This window comes from Odocoileus virginianus, chromosome 1 (genome assembly GCF_023699985.2).
Source record: "Odocoileus virginianus isolate 20LAN1187 ecotype Illinois chromosome 1, Ovbor_1.2, whole genome shotgun sequence".
In the NCBI taxonomy this organism is placed as follows: Eukaryota; Metazoa; Chordata; class Mammalia; order Artiodactyla; family Cervidae; genus Odocoileus; species Odocoileus virginianus.
In genome coordinates this window covers 66,585,340-66,595,100 of record NC_069674.1, presented here as the reverse complement: position 1 = coordinate 66,595,100, position 9,761 = coordinate 66,585,340, and positions in this window count along the sequence as shown.

Genomic DNA, 9,761 nt, shown 5'->3' with positions numbered 1-9,761 from the left:
CGTGTAACCAACCATCTGAGCCGCTGAATCATCCACCCCTGTGGTGCCTCTGCTGAAAAAAGCTCCTGACACTCATAAATTAATGTCATTCCTCAGTCCATCATTTCTGGGATTCTTGAGAATGACCTAATTTAGTTAGGAATTCAAAAGTGATTTTCCTTAATTTAAAAACAAAACAACCTGAACATGTTGCCTTTACCTCAGAAATTCCTGGAAAACTTTTTTGATTGGTGCCTAGAGTCACAATTCCAGTTTCAAATATGACACCCATATTAATGTACAACCTTTCCATGTTCTGTTTTATCTTCATGCCTCAGATTTTTCTCCGGGTTCGTTAAGGTGTCAGTGGTTTTGGGGGATTGAAATTCATTCTCAGGCACTTTTCCTCCTAATGATTTTTGAACTTTAAGTCTCATTTGTATACATTTCCACTCTTACCTCCTTCCCTATAATGTGTTCTTTTTAATTTTTTGGCTTTTATTTCATACCGATTACATACACAGACACACATACACATATATACATATATCTACATTCTTTGGGCCTGTGACTTAGGCATACAAGTTTGTCTTTCTCAGCGTTCCACACCACCAATCCCCCACCCCAAGCACAAATTTAGTCCTGGGGTTATTTTATAGAGTTCAGTTTTTTCCAGTTTAACTATTTTGATTTATTAATAACACTGGTGTTTATAGGAATTCCCCTCCACCCCCCCTAAACTCCACCCATCCACAACGGGCTATGCAAAACGAAGTGTCACCACTGGGCTTCCAGCTACCTGGACACCTCCATGCTGCCTGCCCCGCTCCTCTGAAAAGTGTCCATAGCCCTAAGCTTTGCATATCTCAGCATTTATACATTTATCCATTCGGTGTTCTATTCTTTCAGCGTCTGCCCTTCCTGTGGGAAACTAATTTGAACCAAGATGCGCATAAGTCATGCTAGTATTTTTCTTTAATTGGTGGTCATTTGAATCCAGGAGGCAAGCAGGTGTGCTGAATATTTCCTGGCCTCTCCCCAGTCACGGTAGATACCTCCACCACCCTTGCACAAAGTTGACTGTCATTGACTCCACCCTGAGCCAGATCTCAAAATACCGCTGTGCCAGTCAGCGGAAAACCAGAGGTAAGCCAGCCTTATTTCATGAATTGGTCGTTGGACAATGGGAAATACAGCCGTGTCTTGCTAGCTACACCTGGGTGAGAGGTGGGAGAACAAGCAGAATATGGGTCCAGTGAACACTTTCAGAGGGACCCCAATCCACAGCCAAAGAGGAGCCAGTGCGCCAGAACTAATGAGCCTGCAATCTGGAACATCTGCAACTACTGATCCTAAGCCACAGCTGCTAAAGACTGCACGTCCCAGAGCCTGTGCTGCGCAACAAAAAGAAGCCACTGCAATGAGAAGCCCTTGCATCCCAACTAGAGAATAGCTCCCCATTCACCTCAACTAGAGCCTACACACAGCAGTGAGGACCTAGCACAAACAAAAATAATAAATATTATTTAAAAAAAAAAAAAGGCAATGGGACTGGAATGAGGATCCAGAGGGTGTGGGGCAGTATCTCTAAAGAGTCCCAAAGCAAATGGCTATAGAAAAATATTTTGGATGTCTTTTCTGCTAAAATAATATGGATGATGCACACAACTGTAGTTCAGTGGGCAAGAATGTAAGAGCATCCTGTATTAGTCAAGTAGTTCGCTTATGTTACTGCTTTACAGTGGTCTTATAATACCTTCTAGAAACTTAGTTCAGGCACTAAACATTATTATTATTGACAGATCATTATTATTATTGCCAATAATGATTACTGGCAATCATTATTATCAGTCTTATTGCTGAGAAACTAAGTCAAGCCTAATTCAGTCAGGAGGTGCAGCAGAAAGGAGTGAGAATTTGGCAGCTAAGTAGACCTGCCTTCACATCATTACTTGGCCATAGTTTGAGTTGCTCTGGGCAAACGCTTCAATCTTCAGTTTTTCTCATGGTGAAAGGGGATGTCATTACCTTCCTTGTAGGGGCATTGTAAGACATTGTAGGGGCATTCCCAGACAGCTCAGTGGTAAAGAATCAGCCTGCCAAGGTGGGAGATGCAGATTCGATCCCTGGGTGGGGAAGATTCCCTAGAGAAGGAAATGGCAACCCACTCCAGTATTCTCGCCTGGGAAATGCCATGGACAGAGGAGCGTGGTGGGCTACAATCCATGGGGTTGCAAAACAGTCAGACAGTACTTAGCGACTAAACAACAATAACAAAGGGCCATTGTAAAGACTGAAATTAAGGTGTTTAAGGAGAGCCTTCTTAGCTTTAAGTGGTAATAGTTTCAGGACTGAGTTTAATATTGACCAGTAGACTCTACATGACACAGTCAGCTGGAACCTGTCTGAAAACATTAGTGCTACCACCTTTTCTAGGACTTCATATTTATTCTGAACTTCTCCAGAATTGGCAGTTTTCCATTCTCATCCATTTATTTCAATGTAATGTTAAAGTGTCTAACTATCTAAGCTTCCTAGCATGGTATACAAGGCCCTGTGTATTTTGGTTCTGGCCTATCTCACAAGCTTCTTCACTCCTTCATAATTACAGCAGTTTCTTAACAAACAAATGATATTTAACATCACTTCCCCCCCATTTCCTTTCCATTTCCTTTACCTGTGTTTTTCTCCTTCAACACCTGGTAAATTCCAATTCATCCTTTAAAATACTTGGCTGTCAATGACCAATGATTTGTTCCTTCAACAAGCATTTATTATTCTATTGTTTGTTAGGAAAACTTCCTAACATAACTGTATAAGATAAGATGATGCTGTAAAGCCTTCATGGAATCCTCTAAAAAGAGTTAATCATTTCCTTCTGTACACACCTGGTATGTTTTTCTCTCCCATAGTATACTGTGTCATCATTATTTGTTTGTAAGTTTCTCTTGCCAGTAAGACTCAGTTCCTCAAGGACAAAGCCCAAACTTAATCATATCTTTCCCTTTTGCAGAGCACCTGTAAAGCAGTCATTACTCAGGAAGATTTTTTGAGATAAATTGAACTATAAACAAAAGATATAGAAATGATGTAGTTCTAAATTCCAAAGTTTACTTGCATAGAAGGAGTGCCCAATATGAGTGATACAGATAACAAATTGTAAGAAGAAGGGATGTGAGTGTGCACTGGCATTGAGAAAGATTTCATCTAGGAATTGTGTTAGACCTTAAAGAACAGATAAGTTTAAAAGAGATAAGGAAGCAATGGAGAATTAAGACATCATGTTCAAAGACCAGTGAGACAAATACAGAAACAGAGGATTTTGTAGGCTAAAAGGATGAACTATTAGGAAAAATGTTAAGTTGTTAAGAAGGCATCTCAGACCCATGAAGCTGACAAAATTAAAGAGAATCCCTTGACTTTCTCTAAGGCTTTGCATTTTTCTAAGCACTTTCACTTTTCTCCCTTGAGCAGAGGAGGTAGAAATTATTATCGTTAACTTACAGATCAAGAAATTGAGATCAGAGAAGATAGAAGACTTCCCAAGTTTCATAGCTAAGCAAGTGACAGGGCTCGGACAAGAAGCCAGGTCTTATGCTCTTCTCTGCCTTTGATGTAGGAGTGTCCATGAGCCCTGAATCACTGAGAGACAAGAGGACAGAGTTCCAGATGAGACACATACAGTGCTCCTGTCCTTGTCCAGAAGAGCCCCTCTGCCACGCTCCCGCTCTCAATATCACATACACAAAATGTGAGCCTGGGTAGCCTGGAGTTCAATCTCATTGAAGTGAACCTGATTATTCTCCCCTTCGCTCCCCAATAAAGCGAAACAGAGGTTGGAGGGAGGCTCTTTTCTTCTTTTTTGGAGAACCAAGGACCTCCGTCATGGAGAGAAGCTGAACCAGGTTATTACTCATTTATTTAAGAATTTAAAAACATCCATTCTGATTTTGTGAATTTTGTTCCTTAGTCAAATATAAGCTGTTTAGTAGACATTGAGACATTTGTTCATTTATTTATAGACTTACTCATTCATTTATCAAGATGGAGGAGGCAAGATATGTGTTAACCTACTGTAAAACTAACCCAATGTAAAACGAATTTTGTCTGAAATAGAATAGTTGCTTCCTCATTTCTCAGTAAAAATGATCTTTAAGTGGCCAACTTTCATTACACTGCTTTTCTGAATGACAAATTTTCTTTGGAAAAGAAAATTATTTAACCCAGAAATTTAACAAGTTGTTTCTCATGCTCACATTTAGGAGAATATTGTGTAATCTTCTGACATTTTAAAGAATGAAGTGAATTTTTTGTTAGGGCTGGTAATCCATAGGAAAAATACTGCTGCACAGTATAGTATTAATCGTGGCATATGACACTATGCTGCTTTCCAGTGGCAATTTTTTTCCCTCTCTCTTCCTTTTTACTATCTGTCCTACTTGTTTCTCTTTCCATTTTGCACCACCCCCCCCCACTCCCATTGGAGAAGGAAATGGCAACCCACTCCAGTATTCTTGCCCAGAGGATCCTGTGGACAGAGGAGCCTGGTGGGCTGCTGTCCATAGGGTCGCATAGAGTCGGACATGACTGAAGTGACTTAGCATGCATGCATGCATTGGAGAAGGAAATGGCAACCCACTCCAGTGTTCTTGCCTGGAGAATCCTAGGGACGGGGGAGCCTGGTGGGCTGCCGTCTATGGGGTCGCACAGAGTCAGACACGACTGAAGCGACTTAGCAGCAGCAGCAGCTCAACTCCCGTTTTCCCTTCTTGGACTTTCTGGGGAGTTTGGCACTTAAAACCCTCACTTCTGGACCAAAAGACTTCTCTGAACACCTTCTAATAGATCATCCTATCTCCTGGAAAAATCGTTCCTAAAAGCTTGCTTTATTTGCTAAACTGCAGAACAGATGGTCTACTAATAAAATCAGATTAGGGTGTAGAACAAAAGGAATATGGGAATAACGAATACAAAAACCCTGCTATCATTGAAAGGGCTATTTTAAGTCCTAAAAATGCATACAAGTGTTTACTCAAATGTCATATCAAAATCTACTTAAATATTTACATCACATTGCTATGGCTCCAGGCTAACATTTTTAAGCCTATTGTTAGGTATAATTTTTTTTTTTTTTAGTTCTACCAGTTTACTGCTACCAACCCATCTACCTCCACCCTCCTCATACATGCATACTCAGTCATGTAACCCCATGGACTGCAACCCGCTAGTCTCCTCTGTCCATGTAATTTTTAAAGCAAGAATACTGGAGTGTGTTGCCACTTCCTTATCCATAAGCCTATAGTTAGGTATGATTTAAAATATTCCTGATCATGAAACTAACTCAAGAATGCCACCCTAACTTTTGAATATGTTTCAGTCAGAAAATATACCATTTGCAAGAAATAGAAAACCAATTTGAGTAAAATAATCATAAATGTATTTCCTACCTGATGCATAGTCATTGAGGCCCTTCAGCGATGGTGGAATATAGCCCAGTTCTAAGAGGCAGTGTCCATCCACTTAGTTTTATAGGTTCTGCATGCATCCATATGTATATTGATGACTATATATAGGTTATGTAAGGCAGTGGGGAAATCACCTTTCTGTCAGCTTTAATAATTAACTTTCATTAACTTTTACAACAATGGAAAGACTCCAATGTAGTCTTGACCTTTGAGACTCTGATCAGCAGATGGGATGATTACAACAGCTTTCTCAAGTTCCTTGTGAGATTATACCTCTCATTGCACTTATATGCATGTGTGTGCATTTCATTGGTTTGCAGAGATTTGCACAGCAGATGTGTATGTAGAAGTTAAAAAAAAAAAAAATCTCAGTGAGGGTTATCTTCCTGACACTTTTCCTAGCAGTTTGGATGGGAGTTCAGAGGTATTACTTCTTGGCTGGGTCACTCCATGGAATGTTCATGAGCTGCAAGAGAGTGGTGTACAGGCTAACTTGTGGTGTGATAAAGGCCCTTGTTAGGAAGCTCTCCCAACTCCAGGCAGCAGCCCTCTGTTTTGGCTCTAACATATGTCCAGCCCATTGCTCCTACTAAGAGCAGCAAACCCTACGTTGCTGAACCCAGTGGGTATTTTGAATCCTCATCTTACTCAACCTCTTCTTAGTATTTGATTGTACTGACTACTCTTCCAAGGAATTCTCGCTTTTTAAAATGTTAATTCTTTCCATCATACCTGTCTCCATTTTTCAGCTGATGTGTCTTTGCCAACTCCACCTTTATCCATCTCCTTGCTTGTCATTCCCTTCTGTCCTAGACTCCCTTTTCTTCTTGTTACCAGTTGGAGTCCTTGGACTCTGGAATCAATAGAAATGGATAAGAGGCAAGGTGAGAAATTCAGGCAAACTTTACTGGGATTCGTGCTGCTGCACGAGGGAGTGAGAACAAATAACGGGTTCCTTTGCTTGCTCCCTGAGGAGGGTGGGCTGGTTCCTTAAGTGGGGTGAAGGCAGGGGTGAGTTGGTGCATCTGGGTCAGACCAGAGGGCTGGCTATGGTGGTCTGCCCACCCCGTTGGTGGTGCTATTGCAGGGATCATGCATAGTAGTACCCTGCTTTTATTCCCAGCACCTTGGAAGTGGCAGTTGGTTTGTGGCCTTTCTTTGTATCTTATTGTTCATCATTTGCCCCAACTGTGCATGCATGTACTTATTTTTAGTTCCTTTTCTTTGTATTCTGCCACTTGGAGGCATTTGTTCAGGTGCAAGTGCAAGCTCTCTGTAGAGAGTTCCAGGTCCTCCCCCCACCCGCATGTCATTCTCTCTACTCTAAATGAGAGTCCCATGGCTCTGAGGGACTTTCATGTTTCTAACTTCAGCCCTCCAGATCCACATATTTAAACTGTGTACCCAGTAATCTCTCTTTGGAAGTCCCACAGGCATCTCACACTTGACACGTGTGGATCTGAACTCTTGATCTTTCCTCCCAAATCTGCTTCATCTCTAATCTTCCCCACTCTAGTAAAGAACACCCCCTCTACTCATGTCAGGAATCCGAGTCATGTTGCTACTTTCTCGTGCAAACACTCGCCTAACCCCGAGCCAATGCATCGTCACCAAGTCCTGCTGAATCTACCTCCAAAATAGATTACAAATTTTCATCTCACTCTTGCCTCCTGGCCTCAGTCACCACCATCTCTCACAAGAGACTCATGCGGCACTTCTCTCTTCCTCTATTAGCCCTCCCAGTCTTCTCCCTACCCAGTAGTTGGAATGATTTTTTTCATGCTAGGTCTCGTCAGAGAGTTAATGGTGGTACTTAGGATAAAAGGCCTCCCAAGTCTTGCATGATAACTCTTGCCCAACTCCACAACCCTGTTTAGCTCTTCTCTGTCTATTGTTTTCTTCCCTCCATCTGCAGTGACAGCTTCAGTGCCCTGAATTCGCCTGCCCCTTTCAGACATGGTTTCCTCTGCTTCAGTGTTCTCTTCCTTCCACTTCTGCCTGGCTGTTTCCTTTCTGTCCGACTGTTAACTAGCTTCAACATCACTTCCTCAAAGAGAACTTCTAAAATCCCAAATCCAAGTGAACTCCTTTCATGATCTTCTCTCATAGTGTCTTGTACTTTCATAATGGGGGGCTTCTATGGTGGCTCAGTGGTAAAGAATCCACCTGCAAGTGCCTGCCAATGCAGGAGACGCAGGTTCGATCCCTGGGTCAGGAAGATCCCCTGGAGAAGGAAACGGCAACCCACTCCATTATTCTTGCCTGGGAAATTCCACAGACAGAGGGGTGTGGTGGGCTACGACCCATGGGGTTGCAAAAGAGTCAGATGTGACTTAGTGACTAACCAACTTTACTAATGTAGCATCATAATTAAAAAATAAGCAATTTTTTTTTTTTTTTTTTGGTGAATGCTTGTTTAGTGTTTGGCTCCCTCATTAGAGTAAAAGCTCCATATAGGCAGTGATCTTGACTATCTCATTCATGACTCTATCCCCAATACCTAGAATGAATCTATCACAGAACTGGTTGAATGACGGTTCAGTGAATGAATTATATGTGGTACAATTTTGGAATTCCAGAAGAATTTGAACAAATCATTAATGCTTACTCTAAATTAATCTAACCTGTATTTTAACTTTGGCTCAAACATGCACTAACTGTGCAACTGAATTAGTTATGGCATTATTTAAAACACAAAATACTGCTTTTTGTTTTAAAAAAATATACAGAGTATAAGCTACTATGTATAAAATAAATAAGTTATAATATATTATACAATATGTCTATTGTACAATACAGAGAATATAGCCAATTTTATAACAATAAATGGAATAGAGCCTTTAAAAAACTGAATTACTAAGTTGTACACCTGAAATTTATATAGTATTGTACATCAATTATACTTCAATAAAAAATGTACAGCATTTATTCAGAACGATTGTGCATTGATCAAATTGTGTTTTAGGTTCGGTTGCTGAAAGAACCGGAAAACATTGCATGTGAAGATAAAATCTCAGAACCACTGATCTAGTTAAAAATTATTTATTTCAGAACAAATAAGAGTTGTGTAAGGTTTTTGGATACAAGCTCAACAAAGACAAGTTAAAAGAATTCCTTTACTTAGCCATAAAAAGGAATGAATTTGAGTCAATTCTAATGAGGTGGATGAAACTAGAGCCTCTTATTTAGAGTGAAAGCAGAAAGAGTAAAACAAATATTGTTATTAACACATGTATATGGAATCTAGAAAAATGGATGAACTTATCTGCAGAGCAGGAATAGAGACTCAGACATAGAGAACAGACTTATGGACACAACTGGGGCAAGAGAGGGTGGGATGAATTGAGACAGTAGCACTGAAATATATACATTACTGTGTGTAAAACAGATGCCTAATAGGAAGTTGCCGTATAGCACAAGAACTCAGCCTGGTGCTGTGACAACCTGGAGGGGTGACAGAGGGCGGGAGGTGGGAGGGAGGCTCAAGAGGGAGCGGACATGGGTATTGCTGTGGCTGATTCGTGTTGATGAATGGCAGAAACCAACACAATATTGTAAAGCAATTATCTTCCATTTAAAAATAGATAAATTAAACAAAAAAGAATTTAAGAGAAGAGCATTCCTGTATACCAACAATAACCAAATTAAAAAAATATAACAGAAAGATACCATTGGTAATAGAAATAAAAGATATGAAAGATAAGTAGGAGTAAATTTTAATCTGAAGACATATCAGAACCTTATGGACAAAAATGGCAAAACATCATTAACACACAAAAAGGAAATCTGAGAAAAATATGAAGCCATACATCATGGATGTGAGGACCTAGTATCACAAAGATTTTTTTCCCAGATTAATTATATTAAATGCTATTGCAATGAAAATCTAAAGTTTTTAAATAGGAAATCTTCATCATAAGACTTATATAAAAGTACAAAGAACCAAGAAAATTAAGACAATTTTGAAGAAGAAAAAGCAGAGAGACTTATCAGGCAGATGTAGAGTCCTATTACAAAGCTTTAGTAAATATGACAGTGCTCTATTGTGCTATGGGAGACCAATATACCAATGGAACAGAAGGCCCAGAAACACATTGAAATTTGATATACAATTGATGTATTTCAGTCATGAAAAGATTATTATTATTAAATAACTTTCAATAATTGGTCCTGAGACAACTGGTAATCCACATGGAACAAATAAAATTTAGATCAAATTTCACACACAAAATTTTTCAAGTTGACTAAAGACCTCAATGTAAAAAGAAAGTTTTGATAACCTTTATAAGAAAAAAGAATACCATTATAATCTTGGGC